Source organism: Callithrix jacchus, chromosome 5 (assembly GCF_049354715.1).
Source record: "Callithrix jacchus isolate 240 chromosome 5, calJac240_pri, whole genome shotgun sequence".
Lineage (NCBI taxonomy): Eukaryota > Metazoa > Chordata > Mammalia > Primates > Cebidae > Callithrix > Callithrix jacchus.
In genome coordinates, this window is record NC_133506.1 from 127,873,438 (window position 1) to 127,896,705 (window position 23,268).

Sequence of the window (23,268 nt, forward strand, 5' to 3'; positions counted from 1 at the left end):
TTTCTTATTATTATTATTTTGTGGCCAAAAGGTTGCATACACTATTTTTTTTCTGCTTCTGAAGCTTAGAAAGGGTGGAAAGCAAAATATTTTGATAATTATTCAGGCCATCAGGTTACATAAGAGGTTCCATAGCCTTCTGCATCAAACTTGAACAGTTGAAACCACAAATTCTGTTTTTGTAGCCATAAAACATTCGTAGCAAAAAAAGAGAGAGAGAAAATAATAAAATCCATTTTCCATTTGCTTGAAACTTATAAAATTTAATGTGGTGAAAAATGACAGTTTACTCCCAGTAGGAAACTGCTCAGAGCTGTGTTTCATAGGCATGGTGTGGAGATTCTACTACACACTTGCAGTCACTGAATAATGCAAGAAACTGCATGCTGACAGAGGATGTCACAAGGGGTAAAAACATCTAAGTGGCAAGGCAAATAAGGCCTTGCTTTATGAGGAAGAGTTTCGCTTCTCCACCAAAATCATTAACCAGCATCTATTCAATAATCACCATTTGCTCATACGGTCATAACAGAAAACACATGCAAGCAGATGTACCATGTGTTGAAGTGAAATTGACATCATCACACCAAGACTGAAGATATTTTGCTGTCAGCAGTAGCTGAATGCAGTTATTAGCATGGAAAACATTTAATTTTTTTCTCTGAGAGGGAGTTTCTCTCTGTCGCCCAGGCTGGAGTGCAATGGTGCAATCTCAGCTCACTGCAAACTCTCTCTCCCAGGTTCAAGCAATTCTCCTGTCTCAGCCTCCTGAGTAGCTGGGATTACAGGTGTTCACCACCACGCCCAGCTAATTTTTGTATTTTTAGTAGAGACGGGGTTTCACCATGTTGGCCACGGTGGTCTCCAACTCCTGACCTCAAGTGATCCACCCGCCTCAGCCTCCCAAAGTGCTGGGCTTACAGGTGTGAGCCACCACGCCCACCAAATTTTTTTTTTTTAAAGATATGGTGGCACTAGTTATAACCTCTACATAACATAATATTTACTTGTTTATATTTTTCTTTTTCTAATATGTCCTAACATATTAAAATCAAAACATTCAATGCAAAGTGGCAAAACTGCTGAGCTCCAGCTCTGTAAATAACTGGCAGAGAGGCTATAGATACGCCCTTAAACTCAACTGGCCTTGATTTCTTTCCTATAAAGTTAAGGGGTTGGACTACGTGATTTCCAAGCTGAACTTCATTTTAGCAAAGGATAATTATCTAGATATTCAAATCAGTAGAGTGATGAACCAATGAACAACTGAAAACAAGAAGTGTTTTGACTATAGCTGAGTAAAATTGAATATTATATGTGATTTGTGAAATTTCTGTGCCCCACTATAGCTTTAATCGTATCTTTAATGTTTGACTATAGTAGTTGTCTATTACCATAATTATGTTAATATTCCACCTCAAAACTTAGTGGTTTAAAATGGTAGAAGTATTTATTATTGCTCAAGGATCTACAGGTCAGCTGGTCGGTCCTGCTGCTCTGGGTCAAGTCTGGCTGTTCTGACTGGGTTTACTCATGCATCTGCAATCAGCTGGTGAACCATGTGAGAGGTAGTTGCTCCTACAGACTAAATGTTCATGCCTCCCAAACCCCCAAAATTCATAAGTTGAAGCCTAAAACCTCAATATGATGATATTTGGTGGTAGAGCCTTTGGGAAGAAATTAAGTAATGAAGTTGGACTCCTTATGACTGAGATTAATACCCCTATAAAAAGAGGAAGAGACAGGAGTCTCTCTGTCTGCTCTCCAACATGTGAGGATACACGAGAAGATGGCCATCTGCAAACCAGGGAGAGCACCCTCTTCCACCAGATGCCACATCTGCCTGTCCCCTGACCTTGGACATCCCAGCCTCCAAAACTGTGAGAAAGAAGCTACTCTGTCTATAATACTTTGTTATAGAAACTCTAATAAACTAAGGCAACTTACTTAAAGTATCTTTTTTTTTCTGAGACGGTCTCAACCTGTCCCCCAGTCTGGAGTGCAATAGCGTGATCTCAGCTCGCTGCAACCTCCGCCTTCCAGGTACAAGTGATTCTCCTGCCTCAGCCTATAGGCATGCACTACATACCTGGCAAGTCTTTTTTTTTTTTTTCTATTTTTAGTAGAGATGAGATTTTACCATGTTGGCCAGGCTGGTCTCAAACTCCTGACTTCATGATCCGCTCACCTCAGGCTCCCAAAGTGCTGGGATTACAGGCACAAGCCACCGCACCTGGTCCATTTAACGTATCTTCTAACATAAAGTTCTATTTACCTGTCATTTTAAATAAACTTAATATACTGCCATATTCCAGCGTAATGTTGGGCTCCTGTAATTCATTGAAGTCTTAAAACATACACAAATATATATATATTTGGAGTATTCTAAATACCTAAGCAAAAATGCCCAAGTTATAGATAGACATCAAGCAAGTGGTTTTGAAAAAATTTAGCTAGGGACAAATCTTTAGCTACATCAGATAATGATCGGTTTCATTCTACAAAACCTTCATCAGCCAGGCGCGGTGGCTCAAGCCTGTAATCCCAGCACTTTGGGAGGCCGAGGCAGGTGGATCAGGAGGTCAAGAAATCGACACCATCCTGGTCAACATGGTGAAACCGCGTCTCTACTAAAGATACAAAAAATTGGCTGGGCATGGTGGCGCGTGCCTGTAATCCCAGCCACTCAGGAGGCTGAGACAGGAGAATTGCCTGAACCCAGGAGGCGGAGGTTGCGGTGAGCTGAGATCGCGCCATTGCACTCCAGCCTGGGTAACAAGAGCGAAACTCTGTCTCAAAAAAAAAAAAAAAAAAAAAAAAAAAACCTTCATCAATGCATTTCTTCTGATAAGCTTATGAAAGTACTGAGAATGCTTTTCCAAACTAATGTTTTCTAACAATTCTGCAACTGCTCTTTACAAGGCATGTTCAAGTCCTGCCTTGTTATTAATAGCCTCTCTAAATCCAGGTTGATTAAATATGATCAAAAGGAGAGAACTATTTGAGACCAAACATGGTAGTGCACCTTGGTAACTCTTGTTTCATTCACTGTGCCATCCAGATAAAAAAAAAAAAAATCAGTAAATAATAAACAAGATGCTGGGTGTGGTTGCTCATGCCTCTAATTCCAGCACTTTGGGAGGCAGGTGTATCACTAGGTCAGGAGTTTGAGACCAGCCTGGCCAACATGGGAAAACCCCATCTCTACTAAAAATACAAAAATTACCCAGGCGTGGTGATGCATGCTTGTAATCCCAGCTACTCAGGAGGCTGAGTCATGAGAACTGCTTGAACCCAGAAGGCAGAGGTTGCCATGAGCTGAGATCACACCACTGCACTCCAGCTTGGGTGAAAGAGCAAGACTCCATCTCAAAAATAATAATGATAGTAAATAAGTTACAGTTTATACACATTGTGCCACAGAAAAATATAACTGACGTACAGATGCAGGCCATTGCTTTGCATTTTAGAATGAGTTCTGGTAATGTTTAGAGAAGAGAGATTTACCTTTATTTTCAGCATTTCCATAAACCTTTCAAAAACCTCTAATCTCTTTAAAGTACAAGATGGAGAAATACATTAGAAATTTCCCGAAAGGCAACCACAAAAATATAATATTACCAACTTAAAACCAACAGTATTCCTCCTTCCTTGTTAGAATGTGGCACATTTGAGCATTGGATACAATTAAAAATGTCTTTGAAGACTACAACTGAATAGTTTCTATGTAAGAAGTAGAAAAATGTCATGCTTGAAATGTGAAAATTAAAAAAAAAACTGAAAGGTAACCAAATATAAGACAGAGAGATTCTGGAATAAGCCATGTCTTCAGCATCTTAAAAGCTGAAGCCACAGCTTTTTATTGTTGTTCATGTGTACTAAGAGTATTTCCAATTGGCAAAGCAATGACAAGGTGCATATACTTTTTCATATTTTTTGTTATTTGTACAAAGCTATTTTGGTTAACTCTGTAAAAACACAGGGAAAATAGAAGCTTGGGGCCACCACTGTAATTATTCAGAACACAAAGAAAACCCATGTGTTTCATTCACACAGCAATTTGGGGTGAATGTGGTTTTCAGCCAATATTTCCCAGAAAAAAACACCGAATCCCACAAGTTTCTTCCGAGTCTGAGTCTCAACCAGAATCCCAGCTGACTGGCTTCATTCAGTCTGGAGACCCAAACTGGTCCAGGATATGCACTTAACGTTTTTCTGAACTCTGGAAGATCAGAGAAAATTTAAAGGTAATGTGAAAATAAGAAGTATTTGATGCCTTAGGAATTCTAGTAGGGCAGGAAAACATAGACTGAAACCCTACAACTTCTCAGTACAGTTGGAGCATTCTTGACTGTTTCCCATAGCCCTCATTTGATACCAACATATTAGTATCAACACTCTGCAACCAGGCTCCCTGAGTTCATACCCAGACTTTGCTGCTTACCTCTAGTGAAGACCTAAGTCCCTCTACCTCAGGTTCCTCACACATAACGTGAGGATAACAGTATATACCACATAGCGTTCTTGTAAGCCAAAAATGATATTATAAGCATAAAGCTGCTTACCACAGTGCCTGGCACATGTCAAACACTCATAAATATCAGCAATTAATATTATCATCATCATTGGTTATGTACAAGCAAATGCATATCTAGAAGCCTGACCATAAGTTCAATATCAAACTTACTGATGACCTAAAGTCTTTATTACTAACAAAGGAAGATCTAAGAACTGCTCCTAATTCTGGGCTCTAGTGCCCATCCGTGGCAAATCATTAAAGAGGACTGAGAATCCCATCTTTCAGTCAAGCTCACTTTAACCTCTGAAAGCCCCATTCATTTCTGGAATCATCAATCAGTATTTATGGAGCACCACATCAGACAGTGAGAAAATTAAAGAAGGAGGAAAGTCCCCAGCTCCAGACGGACTCATCTCCCAGGGAGGAGACAGCCATATTCACAAATAATTGCCATGCCTTAATACACACAGAAAGCTCAGGGCAACAAAGAGGAAGGGGGCTTACATTAGGCCCAAGGGGGCTGGAGAAGGTTTGACTGAGAAGGGACATTTGGTCCCGGTCTTGAAGGATGGGAAAGAGTTCATCAAACAGAGGAAAGGGAAGAAAAAGGACTCCACACAAAAAGTAGCAGACACCAAAGCCTTGTCAAAGCTCCTGACATGTAATGAACATTTCAAGTTAGATGTGGCTGAAGCAAGAGGCATCAAACAAGCAAGTTTGGAGAGGGAATCACTGGAATATATTCCTTCTCCCCATTATGCAGAAAACTGAAATGAAAATTAAGTAAAACATAAATCACTTAGAAATCTCCACACATACCACAAGTCTGAAAAACAGGACCCCCCCAAATTATCCCTTCCCCTCCAAATAAATCACTTTCTTAGTTAACAGCGCATTTTACGGGCTCTTGCAAAAATCTCCCTGCCAATGCCTTCTTTCTACAATCAGAATCTTTTTCTTTTAATGTACCAAAGGAAATGCAATAATATTTATTGTGCCTCTTGCCTGTGCTTCTTAGGAAAATGGCATTAGCCTCATATGGAAACACTTTGACAGGCCCCTGAAAATAATTCCTTAACCACAAACATGTCCTCTACTTGTCTGATCTCAAATTGCTTTGAATATCACAATTCCAGGTCAGATTTAAGGATATGACAGGCACTATCAGTCCATTAAATATGAATGATATATGAGGTACAGGGCAGAGGTGCTGGCACAGAAGATGGCCAGTTGCAGGGAAGTCTCATGCCAGGTTCCCTGCAGTGTCTGCCTCCCTGGGAACTTTCCAGGCCCACCTGAAGACACTTAACAGACACCAGCTTCCTCAGCACAAAGGAGAGGAGGAACAATGGAAGGTCTCTCTGTGTTCATCATCCAGATACCATCTCAGAACCTCACTGGAGCACGATTATTGGAGGCAAAATAACACAGATAGGATTTCACATGGGAGCTTTGGATATGGGGCTAACAAAGATAGAGAGACGAAAACAATCTCTCCCTGAGCCCCTCCCTTCCTCACAACTCCTTGTTGCTCTTTTGCTTCCAACTTCTAATTGGCAGACACCCGATCCGTGCTGCGATTTCATTTTCTGAGCACACATGGCCACTTGAGACTCTCTGATATGTGTGGGAAAGGGGCGGCCATGTTGCCTGCACCTGTTGCAGGGACCTGCCCACCACTCCTCCCTTCCTGCCATCCCCATTGTGTGCCACCTTATTCTGTTTCAGTAGTAGCAGGAAAGAAGTCAAAGTCACCGGCATTCATCATGAACATATACAAAAACGAAGCCAGAAAGCTTCCTTGTATCTCTTACCCCTGCCTGACCCCAAAAAGCCTGCCCCGTGGCATACTTCAATAGTAAGTGTAGCTATCCTACCTCTTTTCAGAGTTAGGGCAGGTGAGAATTGTAAAAGGCAATAACACAACCATTTCTTTGGACGGCCCGTTGAGTGCTATTGGTGTGAAATGGTTACACAAACACGCACACATACACACACACATACACAGCCTAATATGAGACTACTCGTATTTGATATCCCCATGCAGACCGTATCTATTACTTTTGTAAAACTAAGAAGATTGAAGATCAAAGGTGCTGGGGACTTTTAACTTCCAAGAGAATTGGTTGCAATACCAATAAACTTTCACAGCAACCACCTTGGAATGCAGACTAAAACTGAATAACTCTATGTACAGGTCTTAATGACAATGATAAGAACACACTCACATTCACAGGAGAGGGAGAAGGAAGTACAGCAGCTACCATCTTGAACAAACATGCAGCAATGAAAGGAGACCACATTTTGAAATATGATGGCCAAATGCCTTGGCTGGTGTCTGTTACCATGTGGATAAAATGTTAGCCTATAACAATTTGGTGGTAGTAATAATATATCATAAGACCTGGAAATAGAAAGAATCCATGAAATCATCAAATAATGTTTTGGCCAGCACAGGATGCAGTTCCCAGAGAATATTCCTTAAAGTAACCCTTGAGATGAGTTCTAAAGACCAAGTCATCTTATCCATCTCAGAACAGAGTGATCTGTCCATCTGTAGTATCTGATTTCTGCTATGAAATTAAACTTTGGCCTTAAGAGCATTGTTCCATACCAAACTAGTCCTTGGTACCAGGTTTTCATTAAGGACCAGTTATAGCCCATGGAGGAGGCAGGAAAGGTCATTTTATCCATTCCCCTACCTCCAGGCAGATCTTGTGTGAAATGACACCAGCCTGGCTCTTATTATAAAATTCCCATAGCAGGAAGTTCTATAGCCCCTGTTGTAATACTGTTTTCCCATGACATATAACCCTCATGTTAGAAAGTGTTTTCTGCAGTCTAGACACACTCCCTCCCACCACATTTTAAAACGTGTTCCCACAGTAGCAGAGAACTATTTACCACATTCAAGGCACCTGAAAGCAACTTCATATTGCTCCCTCCATATTGCTCCTTGGAGCATGGTCTTAATTTTAGCTTTTTAATATCAGAGTTTATAAAAAACAAAAGATGATGTGGGCTTTTTGAAGGCAATAGCAGTACTTTTTGCTATTTGTGGGTACCGTTGGGGATTTGGATTTGTTGTAAAGACAATGTTGAAAATAGAACAACATTCTTCCAATACTGTTAATTCAGATGTTGATATGGTGTGACACAAACTGGCCTGAAGATCTGTTTAACTATTCGGTGCATTATTTCATTTTCATTATATTTCAAGAATCATTTAGACATTTACTAAACTGGGCTGGGCGCAGTGGTTCATGCCTGTAATCTCAGCATTTTGGGAGGCCAAGGCAGGAGGACCCCTTAAACACAGGAGCTATCAGCCTGGGCAACATAGGAGACTCCCATCTTAAAAAAAAAATTACTAAATTAATTAAATATATAAAAAAGAATCAAAATCTTTAAAATATTCATCATATACTAATCATACATCATTATCTATTCTTTTATCACTTAAAATAGGTAAGAGGGCAGGATCTCCTATTTGCAATCCCCTATCATCTGACTTTAAATTGTTACACGTAATTGAAAGTAACGAAATAGCATGTCTCAGGTAAGTTTACAAGAACATTCATATTAAAATGCATATGTTTTCTTGCCAGCATTTACGAGAACTTCTGAAATGTATCACATGGATAAAAGTAAAAGGATATTCTCAAATTTAGTCACTTATATTTCATATATATTTCAAATTCTGAGAAAACCTTGAAGACACTATATTTTAGAGGTAAAAGTATGAGCTAGTTCCTTTGATAATACATACACCATCGTTTCCCTGTTCTGTCCTGCATTAGAGAGGAAGAGACGGGCAAGCAGAGAGGAGACATTTTCTTGAAGTTATCATTGAGGTCAGGAGTACTTAAATGAACATTGCAATGTGAATTCCCTTGTAAAGTTGTCAAACTAGAATTTCTTCACATAGAATAAGAAAATTTAGTCCTGTGAAATTTGTTTGAAAAACAAATACCTTAACTCAAAGTAGGTCCATAATCTTAAGTGTTTTCTTTTATATCCAATAATGCAATGTGTCTGTGAGCCCACAATACTTATATTTCAGAGACTGATAGAGGTATCAATGCTTGGTACTCACATAGAATATGATACAGGTCCTTTCCATTCCAGTCTCTGCCTCCAAAGAGAGACACACCTTTTATGGATTTCTAAACTCAGCCAGGGCTGTTGGGAAAACACTTGCTTATCTACACCAACAATAACAGCGAACATTTTACTGAGTGCTTACCATGCGCTAAACACTTCACGTGCACCATATTATGTAATTTTCATAATCACCCTATGAAATAGGCACTCTCATGGTTTCCATTTTACAGGTGAGGCTCGTAGAGGTTAAGTACCTTGTCCAAGGTCACACAGCTAGTAAGTAGCATGGCCAGGATTTAAGCCTAATAGTCTGCAGAGCCTCCTTTCGTATTTTACACAAGGCTTTGCACGCAAATCTCTTTAAGTATCACCTTTTACCATCATTCCACTTCCCTGGGTCCAACAGATTAAACAGCTTGGAATCATTAGAAAAATAAAAGCACACAGTAAAGCAAATCAAATAAAAACATTACTTTAAAATACCTGCTTTCAGTCTCGTAGTCAATAATCATGAGAGGAGAATCAACCCCTAAGTTAAATTTTATGTTTGTTTTAAAAGCTACTGGACACCAAACTGCCTTCCTAATTCTGATCTAATCATCATTCTGTAACTTTGAGTCACAGTTACAGCAGACCAGATCTTAGAAACAGAGCAAGTGAGAATGAGACTAGTCTCCTACCTTTCTGCTAGAAATAGTAACAGTAGCAGCAAGCACTTAAATCTGCCAAGGGCACTTCTAGGAAAATTTCTAAACTATCTGTCCTATGAAAAGAGCAAAATTTAACTACAGACAAAAAAGAACAAAAACAATCAGAAAATAATTACATACGTGCCATTTTCAATAAAAAACAATTTCTTATCTTAATGAAAGATTGTTTCTTTTCGTCCATTGTCTATTATTTAACAAACTATAAACAGGAACAATTCCATAGTAATGAATTGCTGCTTTTTCAGGGTTCAGCTCACAAGTAGAGCTTCTGCATTTATTTCAGATTTAAAAAACAATGCAATGCATAACTTATTAAATATGATTAGATATTTTTCGACACAGGAAGTAATTGACATAACTGGCAGTTTTAGTTGACCTTAGAACGTTTGTCTCTCTCTGGTCTGGCACTCATTGCTAAGAGCAAAGGATGAGTTTCAAAGCACTGGTTCGGACCGCTGGAAACAGAGAATCAACAGATGATAGAAGCGTACCCTTTTTGCGGGGTGGTTTTTGTTTTGTTTTGTTTTTCTTCCAGATCTTGTCAAAGGATGATTGATATGTGTGGAGCAGCCCTTCAAACGCCAGCCACAGCCTGAGGCACTTCCTATAATCAAAGCACACGCCCACCCAGAACTAATTAGACATTAGATTAGTGTCAACTGATTGATTTAAAGCAGCTCTCTCCCCTTTCCCTCTCCTCCACCCCCCCAGCAATGCGAGGATGGGGCTGGTCTACAAAATGACTCTCTCTCAACAGACAGACAAATTATTCATGGAAGCTTCAGGAAGAGACAATGCAGTGTGGCTGAAAAGCAACCAGAAGAACATTTCTAGAAGGAAAGGGTGGGGGATGGGGGAAGAATAGAACAGAGAGAGAGAGAGAGAGAGAGAGAGAGAGACAGAGAGAGAGGGGAAAAAAAGAGAGAATGAATCATGTTTCTGAGAGCCATGAAACCACTCGGTCCAATTTGTTGAATTAAGTTAAGAGAGAGTGTTTGTGATGTTTGAAAGAAAATTATTTGCAATTTAACCTAGGAGAGTTCTGAGTGCATTTGGCTACAATTTAGATACCATTTTTCAAAGTCTTTTTCCTTCTTTTTTTTTTTTTACTTCCTTTATAAATATATGAGCCTGGAACATTCAAGGTTGTCTTAATGGATTAAGCAGAGACAAGGCTGTAAGGAGCAAATTAAAAATGAAATAGTTACAGCTGTTGGAACTGGCATTGGGCAGAGAGGTAAAAAGGATTTCTCTTCTTACAGGATAAGGGAGATTTCACCAAGCCTTTGCAGAGTTCAGACATGCGTGGCTACAAAACGATCAGAGTGAGCCCTCGCCTACTTAGCCACTGCACAGTTCAGCTGCTGCTTAAGTCTGTAGAGGGGCCCAGGTAGTTGTATTTCAACTAAAAAATGGGCATATTCCCAGAAGAGACCACTGGAGCAGGAGGGCAGCCAGCGGCCAGTTTTAAACTTTTCATTTGCACATTAAAGGCCTTTTCCATTTGTCAGGGTCTGCTGCTACTGCACTCTGGAGTCAGGGCTGATCCAACACAAACACACTTCTGGAATTATTTCTGTAAATATGGCCCCCAACACCCCTGCCCCAAGAAGTACTATGAGAGCAATAGAAATGTATAAGAAAGATAGTACTAGCCAATGGAACTCCAACAGGCTTCATATAAGGACACTTCTATCCCATGGCTTGCAGAGGGCTAGCAAAAAGGAAGAGGGATTAGGTAATGATTTGAGAAGAAGGAGCAGAGGGTGAGAAGAGCAGCAATGGCCAAACAGTGGAACTGGCATTCCCATGAGTCATTATGCATATTTTTCAAGCTCTTTATAGCTTTCAAGGCTGTATGTATTATCTCATTGATTTCCCGCAACATCCCTAGAAGACAGATAATGTATGTGTCATTACTAATTTACAGATTTGATATTTCATGCATTACACATAAAGTGATGGAGGCCAGTATTTCTCCTTTTCCCTACCTAGGTCATGGAACAGGTCAACGAGATGAAGACTCAGTCTCAGATATGAAGACTTTCAGTTTCTACCTACCCGTCTTCCAGTATGTTGCTTTACCTCCCAAACCTCTGCCTCAATGTTCTGTTTTTGAGAACGAAGTTTCACTCTTGTTGCCCAGGCTGGAGTGCATTGGCACGATCTTAGCTCACTGCAGCCTCTGCCTCCTGGGTTCAAGCGATTCTCCTACCTCAGCCTCCTGAGGAGCTGGGATTATAGGTGCCTAGCACCATGCCCAGCTAATTTTCTTTTTGCTATTTTTAGTAAAGACGAGGTTTCACCAAGCTGGCCAGGCTGGTCTCGAACTCCTGAATTCAGGTCATCCACCCACCTCGGCCTCCCAAAGTGCTAGGATTACAGGTGTGACCCACTGTGCCTGGTCTCTCAGTGGTATTTCATATGTATATTTACTTTTCGAGTTTCAAACTTAGATACCCCATCCATATGAAAGGATTCTAAGATCTGAAGAGCTATCCCTCTTAGCTCAATAAATAAACCAGATCTCAAGCTGGAAAGGTAGGTTACTGGAGAGGATCTACAGGTTCCAGAGGAGGAAGTAATAAACTCTGCATTCAATACAGGAGAGACAACTCAGTTTTTATTTTATGCAAGAACTGAAGACTTAAGCCGATTCCCACGAAAGCAATCAAGATGCAGGGAAGAAGGTTTTGAGAACTTACCACTGCACTGCAAAACGAGTCCTTGAAAAGGACTGAAGTTCCTGGAGTCCAAAATGCGACCGGCACCAGAGCAGAACTGAATAATTGTTATAGTTTTCTTGTGTATGGGTCTTAGCATCCTAATGACAGCTTCTGAGAACTACTCAGGTTGAAATGTGAAGCCACAAAAGGCCATGAGTAGGTGAAGTCTGGACAATTCCTTCCATGTCAGTGTTTCTTCCTGGCTACCTGGTGTCCCTGTGGAGACAGAAATTTAGAGAACAGAATTGGAAAGCCAAGAGGGGTGAGGCGTAAGGGAAGAGTCCTCCAAATGCCGATTCGGCAAATTTTAACTTTTTCAGCCATAAACCTTTCAATACCTCAAAATAAATCCTTCAATTTTATATGAGAGTTTGGTTTCTGCAGCTGTAGATTTATGCGGTGTGCTGAGGCCAGGCCAAGAGAAGTGAACATAAACGATGTGACAGATAGTGTAAGGACGTTATTCAGCTTCTCACTCCAGCATGGCTCACTTAAGGACTTTCCAAATGTCAAGCATAACCCCTCTCACTAATTAGCTGCTAAAGTAGCTGATCTTCTGCCATGGACATGTGTCTCCAACTGCAGGCCCTCAGCTCTGAGAGGTACTGCAGACAGCAGTGCACTTCCTCATCCCTGGCCTGGGTCTGAGACACGTATCCCCACATATCACTGCAAGCGTCACTGTTGCAGATGTATCTGTTGACCAAAGGCCTGCGCTTTCTGTGTGCCAAGTTCTCCTTCTTGGTTGCTCGTGGGAAATGCGGTACTGAAATAGAACGTGCTTCAGGAGTCAGCTATATTTACCAGGAAATTGTTTAAGACAACAAGACAGTGTAGAAAAAAATAAACCTATCACCGTATCTCCTCGGTGGAACTGTTGAAGAATAAATTAACAAACAGATTTTGGAAATTTTTATGAATCAGGCTCTGGGCTGGTCTTCTTCTAAATATCTTAAACTTGGTAATAACAGAGCAAAGTAGACAGTACCAACTTCATTCTGCAGAGGAAGAAACTAAAGATCAAAGAGGTTCAATGCTGTCTTAGTACATCTTTACCTGCTGTAACAGAATGCGTGAGATTGAGTGATTTATTAGGAACAGAAATGTACTTTCTTGCAGTTTTGGAGGCAGGCAAGTGTAAGATTAAGGCAAGATTTATCTGATGGGAGCTGCATCCTCACATTGTGAAAGGAAGGGCAAGAGGCCCAAATGCTATGTGAAGCCTCTTTTTTGAGGGCCTTAATCCCATTCACAAAGGAGAAGACTTCATGGCCTAATCACCTCTTAAATGCCTTCTTAAATTTTAGAGGGAGCACATTCATACAACAGCAAATGCCTTACCTGAAAAGCATCCAGGTAGACATGTGAGAAATGACCCCATCTCCTTTATCTTCAACATCCTGTGATTAACTTGATAATTATTTCAAAAACAGCAACTTATAAATAGGAAAGTGAAAATTTTTATCTAGGTAGAATTTTGGAAGAGACCCAAGTTGTTTTCCTCATCCATGGAGGATGATAAAGCCATGGAGGCTTTATCATCAGAGCTTCAACAAGAGGCTAGAATTTATTAACAATGCCTGAGACCACTTTTTATGGAATTTTAATTTTTTCAAAGTTTCACATGTGTGACTTCCACTTCTAGCCAAGATGAAATAAAAAGAACCATATTTTTTGCAAACTACCCATCTGACCAGGGATTACTAACTGGAATATATAAGGAGCTCAAACAACTCTATAGAAAAAAAAAAAATCTAATAATCCAATCAAAAAATGGGCAAAAGATTTGAACAGACATGTTACAAAAGAAGACATATAAATGGCAAACAGACATATGAAGAGGTGCTCAAAATCATTGATCACCAGAACAATGCAAAAAGAAACTATGATAAGATATCATCTTACCGCAGTTAAAACGGCTTATATCCGGAAGATAGGCAATAACCCGTCCTGGTGAGGATGTGGAGAAAAGGGAGCCTTTGGACACTATTGGTAAGAATGTAAATTAGTGAAACCACTATGGAGAACAGTTTGGAGTTTCCTCAGAAAACTAAAAATAGAGCTACCATATGATCCAGCAATCCCACTGCTGGGTGTGTGCCCAAAAGAAAGGAAATCAGTATATCAAAGAGGTATCTACACTGCCACATTTGTTACAACTCTGTTCACAATAACCAAGATTTGGGAGCAACCTAAGTGCCTCTGAGTAGGTGAATGGATAAAGAAAATGTGGTACTTACACGCAGTGGAGTACTATTCAGCCATGAAAACAAATGGGATTTAGTCATTTGAGAAAACATGGATGGAATTGGGGGTCATTAGGTTAAGTGAAATCAGCCAGGCACAGAAAGATAAACATCACATGTTCTCATTTATGTGTAGGATCTGAAAATCAAAACAATTAAGCTCATGGAGATAGAAGGTAGAAGGACGGTTACCAGAGGCTCAGAAGGGAAGTTGGGGGTTCTTAATGGGTACAAAAAATAGAATGAATGAATAAGGCCTACTGTTTGATAGCACAATAGGGTAACTGTAGCCAATAATTTAATTTCACATTATTAAATAACTAAAACAGTATAATTGGGTTGTTTATAACACAAAGGATAAACGCTTGAGGGAATAGAGATACCCCATCTTCCATGATGTGATTATTATGCATTGCATGCTTGTATCAAAACATCTCATGTAACATATAAATATATACACCTATTATGTGCCTACAGAAATTTTAAATAAACAATTTTTGGCTGGGCGCCGTGGCTCACATCTGTAATCCCAGCACTTTGGGACGCCAAGGCAGGTAGATCACCTGAGCTTAGGAGTTAGAGACAAGCCTGGCCAAGATGACAAAACCCCATCTCTATTAAAAATACAAAAATTAGCTGGGCATGGTGGCTCACACCTGTAATCCCAGCTACTCAGGAGGCTGAGACAGAAGAATGGATTGAACCCAGGAGGTAGAGGTTGCAGTATGCCGAGATCGCACCACTGCACTCCAGCCTGGCTAACAGAGCAAGACTCCATCTCAAAAAAAATTAACTGGTAAAGTAAAATAAAATAAAATTTTTTTTAAAGAACCATATTTGCCTTCTTGTCTGAAACAAGTTTTAAAATTTGGGACAAAAATACATGAAACAATGGTTTTAAAGATATTAGACATCAGTCAATGAAGGATAGTGAACCCTGAAAGAGGAAAACAACAGAATAAGCCTCTATAACTGACCCAGCTTACTGCCTGTGGAGAATCTCAAACTTGCAGTACAGGGAAGGGGGAACCCAGGGAGCTTAGCATTCCCCTGGAGTTCAATAGACAGATACGATTGTCAGCTAGAGTTTGCAGGACAGAGTCACATATACAAATTATATATATACATATATATATATGCATATACAAATTATACATATATATGTATAATTATATATATATGTATATCTATAATCACATGCAGGGTGTGCATGTATCCAAGAGCCCTATATGACTCTCTATTATTTATATAGTCCTTTTGTACATGATAAATTTTTGTCCTATTTTCCTAAGAATATTATTCATATTTTTGAAATTTTCTTCTGCTCCCTGCATTGTTTCTATGCCTTTACATTACTTACTCTCTCTCACTCTCTCCCTTTCTCTATCCCCCACCCTTTTCCCATCTTTCACATTGAAGTGGTGACTTCTGTCCATGTCTGGCGATCCTTACCTATCACTGCCTGTATCTGAGAGAAAGGCTTTTGAGATGACGAGCTTCATTGTAGACTCACTGGGAAGGAACCTAGCCATTTTGTTTATGGAAGCCCCAAATATCAGCATATCTATCTTTCTCTGGGGCTTTTTCCTCCACCCCAGGGAATCATTGACTGCCTCTCCTGAGGGCACTAAAGGAACTTGATTTGTGGATAATGTACTTGGCATCCAGTAGCCTAGTAACATATCAATATATAAGCCTTGCCCTAGTTTGTGTTTTTCATATAAGACAAAATCATCACCGTTTTTTCATTTTCAGTTTTGTTTGGTGTTCTCCAGAAAGTAAATCCTGACTCCTGCTAGGCTAAGGCTTGGAATGTGATGACAAATGTTGGATGCTGTCTTTCAGTATTTTCATATCCTTTACTTTTGCCTTCCCTACTTCTGTCCTTGGAATCAGCTGCTTGAAATTCACTATTTCATTTACATAAACAAGCTTATTTTTAATTCACATATTTTGTACAGGTGCATGGGTTTCAGCTCCCTCCAGTCTGTAGAGTCATTTACCAAACCAGTTGTCCAGTTCTCATTAGCTACCTGTTGAAGAAATTTCTTATCCATTGTTTTCATCCTTCCTATTCTTTTAACCTCATGGATTTAAACTTTCTTTGACATTATTGTATGCTATGTTAGTAGGGTTTTGATGGGCCAAAGAAATGTACAGGCCGGGCAAAGTGGCTTATGCCTGTAAATCCAGTACCTGGGAGGCAGAGGTGGGTGAATCGCAAGGTCATGTGACCATCTTAGCCAACACGGTGAAACCCTGTCTCTACTAAAAATACAAAAATTAGCTGGGCGTGGTGGCATGGGCTTATAGTCTCAGCTACTCGGGAGGCTGAGGCAGGAGAATTGCTTGTACCCAGGAGAAGGAGGTTGCAGTGAGCTGAGATTGCACACCACTGCCCTCCAGCCTGGGTGACAGAGCAAGACTCCATCTCAAAAAAAAAAAAGAAAAAAGAAATGTACACACTATATGTTGTATTATACGTATACAAAAATGTGCTCAAACAATGAGGAGTCAGAGGTTAGTTTAGGGGAATCCTCTCCTAAATTATTAGCAGGCAGTCCACCTTCTGAAGTGTGATGGCCCAGGCTCACACCCTTGCTTATCTGTTTATTATCCCATTGTGCAGATGAGCAGGCTGAGACTGACAATCATTAATTAAGTTGTTGAAGGTCACAAAGTTATATTTCTATTTCAGGGTTGTTATGAGTATCACATAAGATAGATCACAGCATAGTTACTATCGCCTCATAATTGATTAAAAACGTTATCTTTCACAATTAAATGCATGGTCCTTGCTGATTCTCCAACTTCTGAATATGGTGCAGGTAGGCCTGCAGAAAAGTGGAAAGTGGAGCACTTGGAAAGATGCATGAAGGAGCAGGGCACGTTATGCTCAGCCAGAGAATAATGGCATTTCGCTGCAAGTAATACTAGCTACATCAACTCAATTGTATTTCTTAAATTTATTTTTGTGGGGGTTTTTGTGGTTGTTTTTGTTTGTTTTTACATAAGTAGGTTTGGAAACAAAATGCGTTGGAAAAATAACAACTAATAATTCTTTCAATAGCATAGGCTGCATATTTCCTTAAATTGTAAGAAAAATAAAGCATAAACCTTTAAGTCATTCCTTGAGCAAATATCTTTAGAGCTTACTAATGCTGCAGTAATTATATTTCCTAAAATCTCTTAATCTGCTACTTTTCTATTTGATTTTGTTTTGTTTCCAAGTAATGTCTGAAAGTTTCAGCCTGTAGCCTAAAAGGCAGGAATAACTGGTATCAGACTAGCTCTCCTGTAATAAACAACTAGCAAACTGGAGAAAATATATGAGACAGTTTTTGGACACTGAACAAAGAGATGCTACAGGGCTGTGATCCCTGAGAAAAGAGTTAAAAATAAAGTGAACCTTGGGATCACAGTGGCCTTCTGCCTGGAAGCAGTTTGTGAATCAGGTGCTGGAAACAAGCACAACACAGTGGTCTCCTTGAGCTTAAAAGACGGAAGTCAGAGTTTAGAGGTGGCTGGAATTTGTGTGGCTGAGTATCAAAAAGGAGAGATCTACACAGCAGAGACCCAGAATCTGTATAGAGGTTTGCCTGGGTCTCTGTTTATGTGTGCTTACAGTAAAATCCCACAAATCTAAACAAGGAACAATGAACAGAGATGGAACAACTTATGGGAAGGTCTCTGGAAGAAAATATTTGCATTTCACATATCTCAAAGAAGATTTAGATTCAAAATATGTAAAGAATACTCACAATTCAATAATAAGGAGCCAAACACACCAATTGAAAATGGAAAATTTGGCCAGGCGTGGTGACTCACACCTGTAATCCTAGCACTTTGGAAGGCCAAGGCAGGTGGATCATCTGAGGTCAGGAGTTCCAGACTAGCCTGGCCAACATGGTGAAACCCCGTCTCTACTAAAATAAATAAATAAATACACTGGCAGTGGTGGTGCATGCCTATAATCCCAGCTACTCAGGAGGCTGAGGCCGGAGAATCATTTGAATCTGGGAAGTGGAGGTTTCAGTGAGCCAAGATCATGCCACTACACTCCAACCTGGGCAACAGAGCAAGACTTCATCTCAAATAATAAAAAAAAAAGGATTTATTTGAATAGCCACTTCACAAAAAATGTATAGAAGACCAGTGAGCATATACAAAAGTACTTATTAGACAAAATAAAAATGCAAATTAAAACAATGAAAAAGTACTTTATAGTTACTACCACATACCCACTAGAATGACTAAAATGTGAAGGACTGACAATACCAAATGTTGTAAATGTTGCAAAGATTTGGAATGACTAGAACTCTCCTACACTCCTGTGAAAATGTGCAGCAATATAGGAGAGGTGCAAGAATGAATCTTGCTGTCCCAGTCCAGTCAGAGGATTCTGTGAAGCCTCTCCCTCAACCATTCTAGGAAACAGAGACAGTAACAACAGGATGTAGTTGAACTTCAGCCTCTTGGCAACTGGAAGGAGACAAAAAAGAATTACAAGAAACTGCCAGTCTCTTTGCAAAGCAGACTGACAGTTTCTTAAAAAATTTAAAAATATGCCCACTCTGTGATCTAAGAATGCTACTCCTGGATAGTTATCCAAGAGAACTGGAAACACAAATCTTCAAAAGGAGTCCAACCTGAATAAATGTTCACACAGATTTCTTTATCATAACTCTAATTGGAAACAACAGAAATGTTCATCAGTGGGTAAATGGGTAAATAAATGGTTATATATTCATATAGTGAAATATACCCAGCAATTTACATAAGCTACTGTCAAATACAGTGATAAAAAGGAATCTCGAAATCTTCATGCTAAGTAAAATAACATGCAAAGGATTCATGCTATAAATTTTAGAACAAGCAAAACTAATCCATTATATAGAAATCAGATCAATAATTGCTTGGAGCAGGATTGGCTGATGAGGGGCATAAAGACATTTTCTTAGATGGAAATATTCTCTATATTGACTTGTTTAATGTTTACATGAATATATAAATTTGTTAAAAATTCCCAAATTGTAAATCAAATGTCAGTGCTGTCTTAAGGTAACAGTAGACTACTCTGCTGAGCTCAAATTATTATTAAATGTTTCATTGCAACATGTTTCCATCTACTGAACCATTTAGAAGACTTTTTTTAAGAAAAAGGAGAAAAATAAGTGTGATTGATTGTAATTAAATATAATTCAACAATGTTTATTTTTAAATGTTTATGCTAATACTCTTCTCCAACCAAGAGTGATCTGAATTCTAAGAGAGGACAGAAGAGCTTTGGTGCACAATTAAAGAACACTTAGCTGTCAGAAGAAGATGAGGGGCCTCTGCCATGCCACTACAGTAGGAATTTGCAAAGTCAGGTAAGGTGCATTCCCCGCTTAACTTCTAAACCTTAGGAACTCTATAAGTCTGTTCTCACACTGCTAATAAAGACATACCCAAGACTGGGTAATTTATAAAGGAAAGAGGTTTAATGGACTCACAATTTCACATGGCTGGGGAGGCCTCACAATCATGGCAGAAGGCAAGGGAGAAGCAAAGTCACATCTTACATGGTGGCAGGCAAGAGAGCTTGTGCAGTGGAACTCCCATTCATAAAACCATCAGATCTCGTGAGGCTTACTACCACGGGAACAGTATGGTGGAAACTGCCCCATGATTTAATTATCTCCACCTGGCCCAGCTCTTGACAATGGGGATTATTACAATTCAGGGTGACGTTTGGGTAGGGACACAGCCAAACTATATCAGGGACCTATGAGAATTAAGGATCAGGCAACTAGCTCATGATCAGAAGCATTAAAATTAGAATCAGATATGAAGCATGTATATCAAAAAGGAGAAAAAGGGACAATATCATAATTTATTAGACATGTAAGCACAAATATGGTCAGGCTAAAGAATGGTAACTACCAGCAGAGAATGCCAAAGGACTTGGATTATCCTATCCTTTTTATTGGTGACTTGTTTTCCAACTGACTGACTGTAAGTTGCCCATCTTTACCATCATATTTGTACTCAAAGTTGAGTCTTCTCTGACTGCAGATCTAGAAAATATCCCAGAATATTTCTCTCTCTGCTACAAGACCATTTGGGAGTAGACACCAGAAATCATTGTCATTATAACAGTGGGAATCTACAGAAAGTTTGGCATTGAACTCCTTGAGACATATGTTATGGCAAATGATGCACAATTACAGGGAGAAATATGTAAGTCTACAGCATAGGTGCTAATCAATCTGAACATTTTCTTAGCCCTGAATTCCATTTTCAATCTGAACATTTTCTTAGCCCTGAATTCCATTCAAAGGAAAAACATTTTCTTTAAAAGTCATGAATCATTAATATTTCAATACACAAAGCTTAGATCTGGCAACTCAAGGAAATTTTTCAGAGGAAAGGCACACAATCCAAGTGAAGATCTTAATTACCTGCATCAGCCCAATTAATTTGTGGTGTATTTCAAGCTGAAACAAAGGTCCAGGAATGAGTCTTGCTGTCCTAACCCAGCCAGAGGATTCTATGTAGCCTCTCCCTCAACCATTCTAAGGAAGAGAGACAATAGGATGTAGTTGAGCCTTCAGGGTCTTGGCAACGAGGAAGGGAAGCTCCGCCTGAGCTCCTATCAGTGTGGAAAATCACTTCATAACTAGCTACAGTGAAGACAGTTTGAGAATCCAAGGTGCAGACTATAAAACATCTGATACAGGGAAAATTTTTAAATTGTCCTTAAAGATGAGTCTTGCCATCTGAATCAACCAATGGCTAAAATGCAAAACCTCCTCTGAGATCTTTAATAGCTTCTTGGTTGTATATGACTCCTTTTCCCACTAGGAGTCATTAGCACTGATGGGTCCCAAACTGGATCCTGGGAGGATCCCCTAATAGCCAGGTATTATCTACCCACTACCTGCATATCCCTACTCCCCAGATACTTCTTTGCCATGCTTCTTCTACCAGATTAGACCCTGGCATGTAGCCACCAGTTTATAGTAGGCTTGAACTTGCTCTATGAGATGCTCTACTTTGAATTGTTTCATCTATATAAGAAATCAATACTTAAGTAAAATAGATGAAAATCCAGGTGACATGTTTAATGGGGAAGCTGAGAAGTATAACTTTTCTTGGTCTCAACACCTGTAAAATCCCCATCAGCCCATTTCCGATGTCTGAAAATCCATCATGACAAGTTTATTTGGGAAGGGTTACAGTAGAAAAAAATCGACAAACATGCCAAAAGCACACTGATAAATAATTATATCTGTGTTAATCATTGACTACTTGCTATGACTTGTTCTGTTCTAAATGTTTCCAAGGAAACAAAGCACAATTTTTACAGGAAGTGAAAATGTAAACCCCAGACAGTGACCAAGTGGTAGGAAGCCAAGTGGGAGTAAAGACATTCAGGCAGCTCAGGGCACTGGAGATCTTGGGTGGAGAAAAAACACATCAAGAAAACGAAAAGAAGAACTAAACAATTGCCCAAGACATATTTTAACCATTTCACAAGTTTGCAAACTACTCTGACATAGGGAAAAGTCCATGGTCAACACCTCTGAAAGAGCAAAAACCCTAGAGTACCCATTCCCCAAGCTACTTTCAGCAAACAACTGAATAAAGTCAATGAAATGTCACAGCAGTCCCTCCAGGAATGGTAACATGCAGTAACTTCAGGCCATGGCATCATGCAAATACTGGATGACCACCAGCCTGCAGATTAGAAGAAGTGTTCCTGAACTAGCAGGATGGGCTGGGCTAGACGGGTCTCCATGGTTTTATTCAGATGTCTCTGAGAAGCAATGTCTTCTTTATTGTAGATGAGCCTGGAATAAATGATATGGCATTTAATTTTTTTCACAATCTGAAACATTTGACATGGTATTTAAAAATAAATAAGACTACCATCTATGTGATTAGGGCGCCTAACAAACATCAAATGCTCTGCTAGTTCCCATTTTCAACAAATGCACTATCTGGTAAGAGACAAGCAAACCAACAAGAATAGGGCTAGTGCTTAATAGAGAAATGTGCAGAATGCCAGGTGAATCTAGAAGAGGGTCCCAAACCCACTCTCAGGGAAGGCTCTGCAGTGCAAGCTATATTTGTGCTAAGGCTTGAAAGATGGAGGAGGGTGAATTCCACACAGAGGGAGCAGCAGCATAATCTCTCCACAGGAAGGTAGGCAGACCAGGGTTCTTGGAGAGTGTGAGGGTGAGAGGTGAAAGGGTGAAGGATAAAGCCAGAGAGGAGGCATGGTAGCTCATGCCTGTAATCCCAGCACTTTGGGAGGCCGAGGTAGGGCAGATCACAAGGTCAGGGGTTTGAGACCAGCCTGGCCAATATGTTGAAACCCTATCTCTACTAAAAATACAAAAATTTAGCTGGGCTTAGCTACTCAGGAGGCTGAGGCAGGAGAATCACTTGAACCCAGGAGGCAGAGGTTGCGGTGAACCGAGATCGTGCCATGGCACTCTAGTCTAGGCAACAAGAGTGAAACTCCATCTCAAAAAAAAAATAAATAGCCAGAGAGGAAGAGGCCAGCCTCCAAAGAGTCTCCCTTACATGTCCTGCTAAGCAGCTCAGGGAAGCATGTGTCCATGTTTGTATCTACGTCCCACCTTATTCCAGAAAGGATTTAAAGTGGCTGTTGCTAAAGAACTTGGATTGTATTATGAATGCAATTGAGAGTAATTGAAGGATTTCAAGCAGGGAATGACATGCTCAGGCATGCATTTAAGAAAGATTATTTGAGCAATGTAGAAAATAAATTGTAAGGGGTGCAGGGAAAGCAATGAGACTTCAGGCAGTTAAGGCAGAATAGAGGCAATTACAATAATCCAAGGGAAAAATGATGCAGGCCTGGACAAATGCAGTGTCCTTGGGAAGGGAGAGGACCGGATAAATTTAGGCGTATTTAAGATTGAGTTGAATAATCTCTAAGCTAGTGGACC

General features: G+C 39.8%; 1 protein-coding gene across 1 annotated transcript in view; it reads right to left on the reverse strand.

Annotated features, from left to right (window-relative positions):
• Positions 1 to 17,261: 17,261 nt before the first annotated feature.
• The window catches only part of LOC118153514 (uncharacterized), a 154,452-nt gene continuing 148,445 nt past the window's right edge, over positions 17,262 to 23,268 (reverse strand). The window contains exon 14 of the mRNA XM_078375435.1: positions 17,262 to 22,140. The gene's annotated coding sequence lies outside the window, so the exon portion shown is untranslated. The remainder of the gene's footprint in view (positions 22,141 to 23,268) is intronic.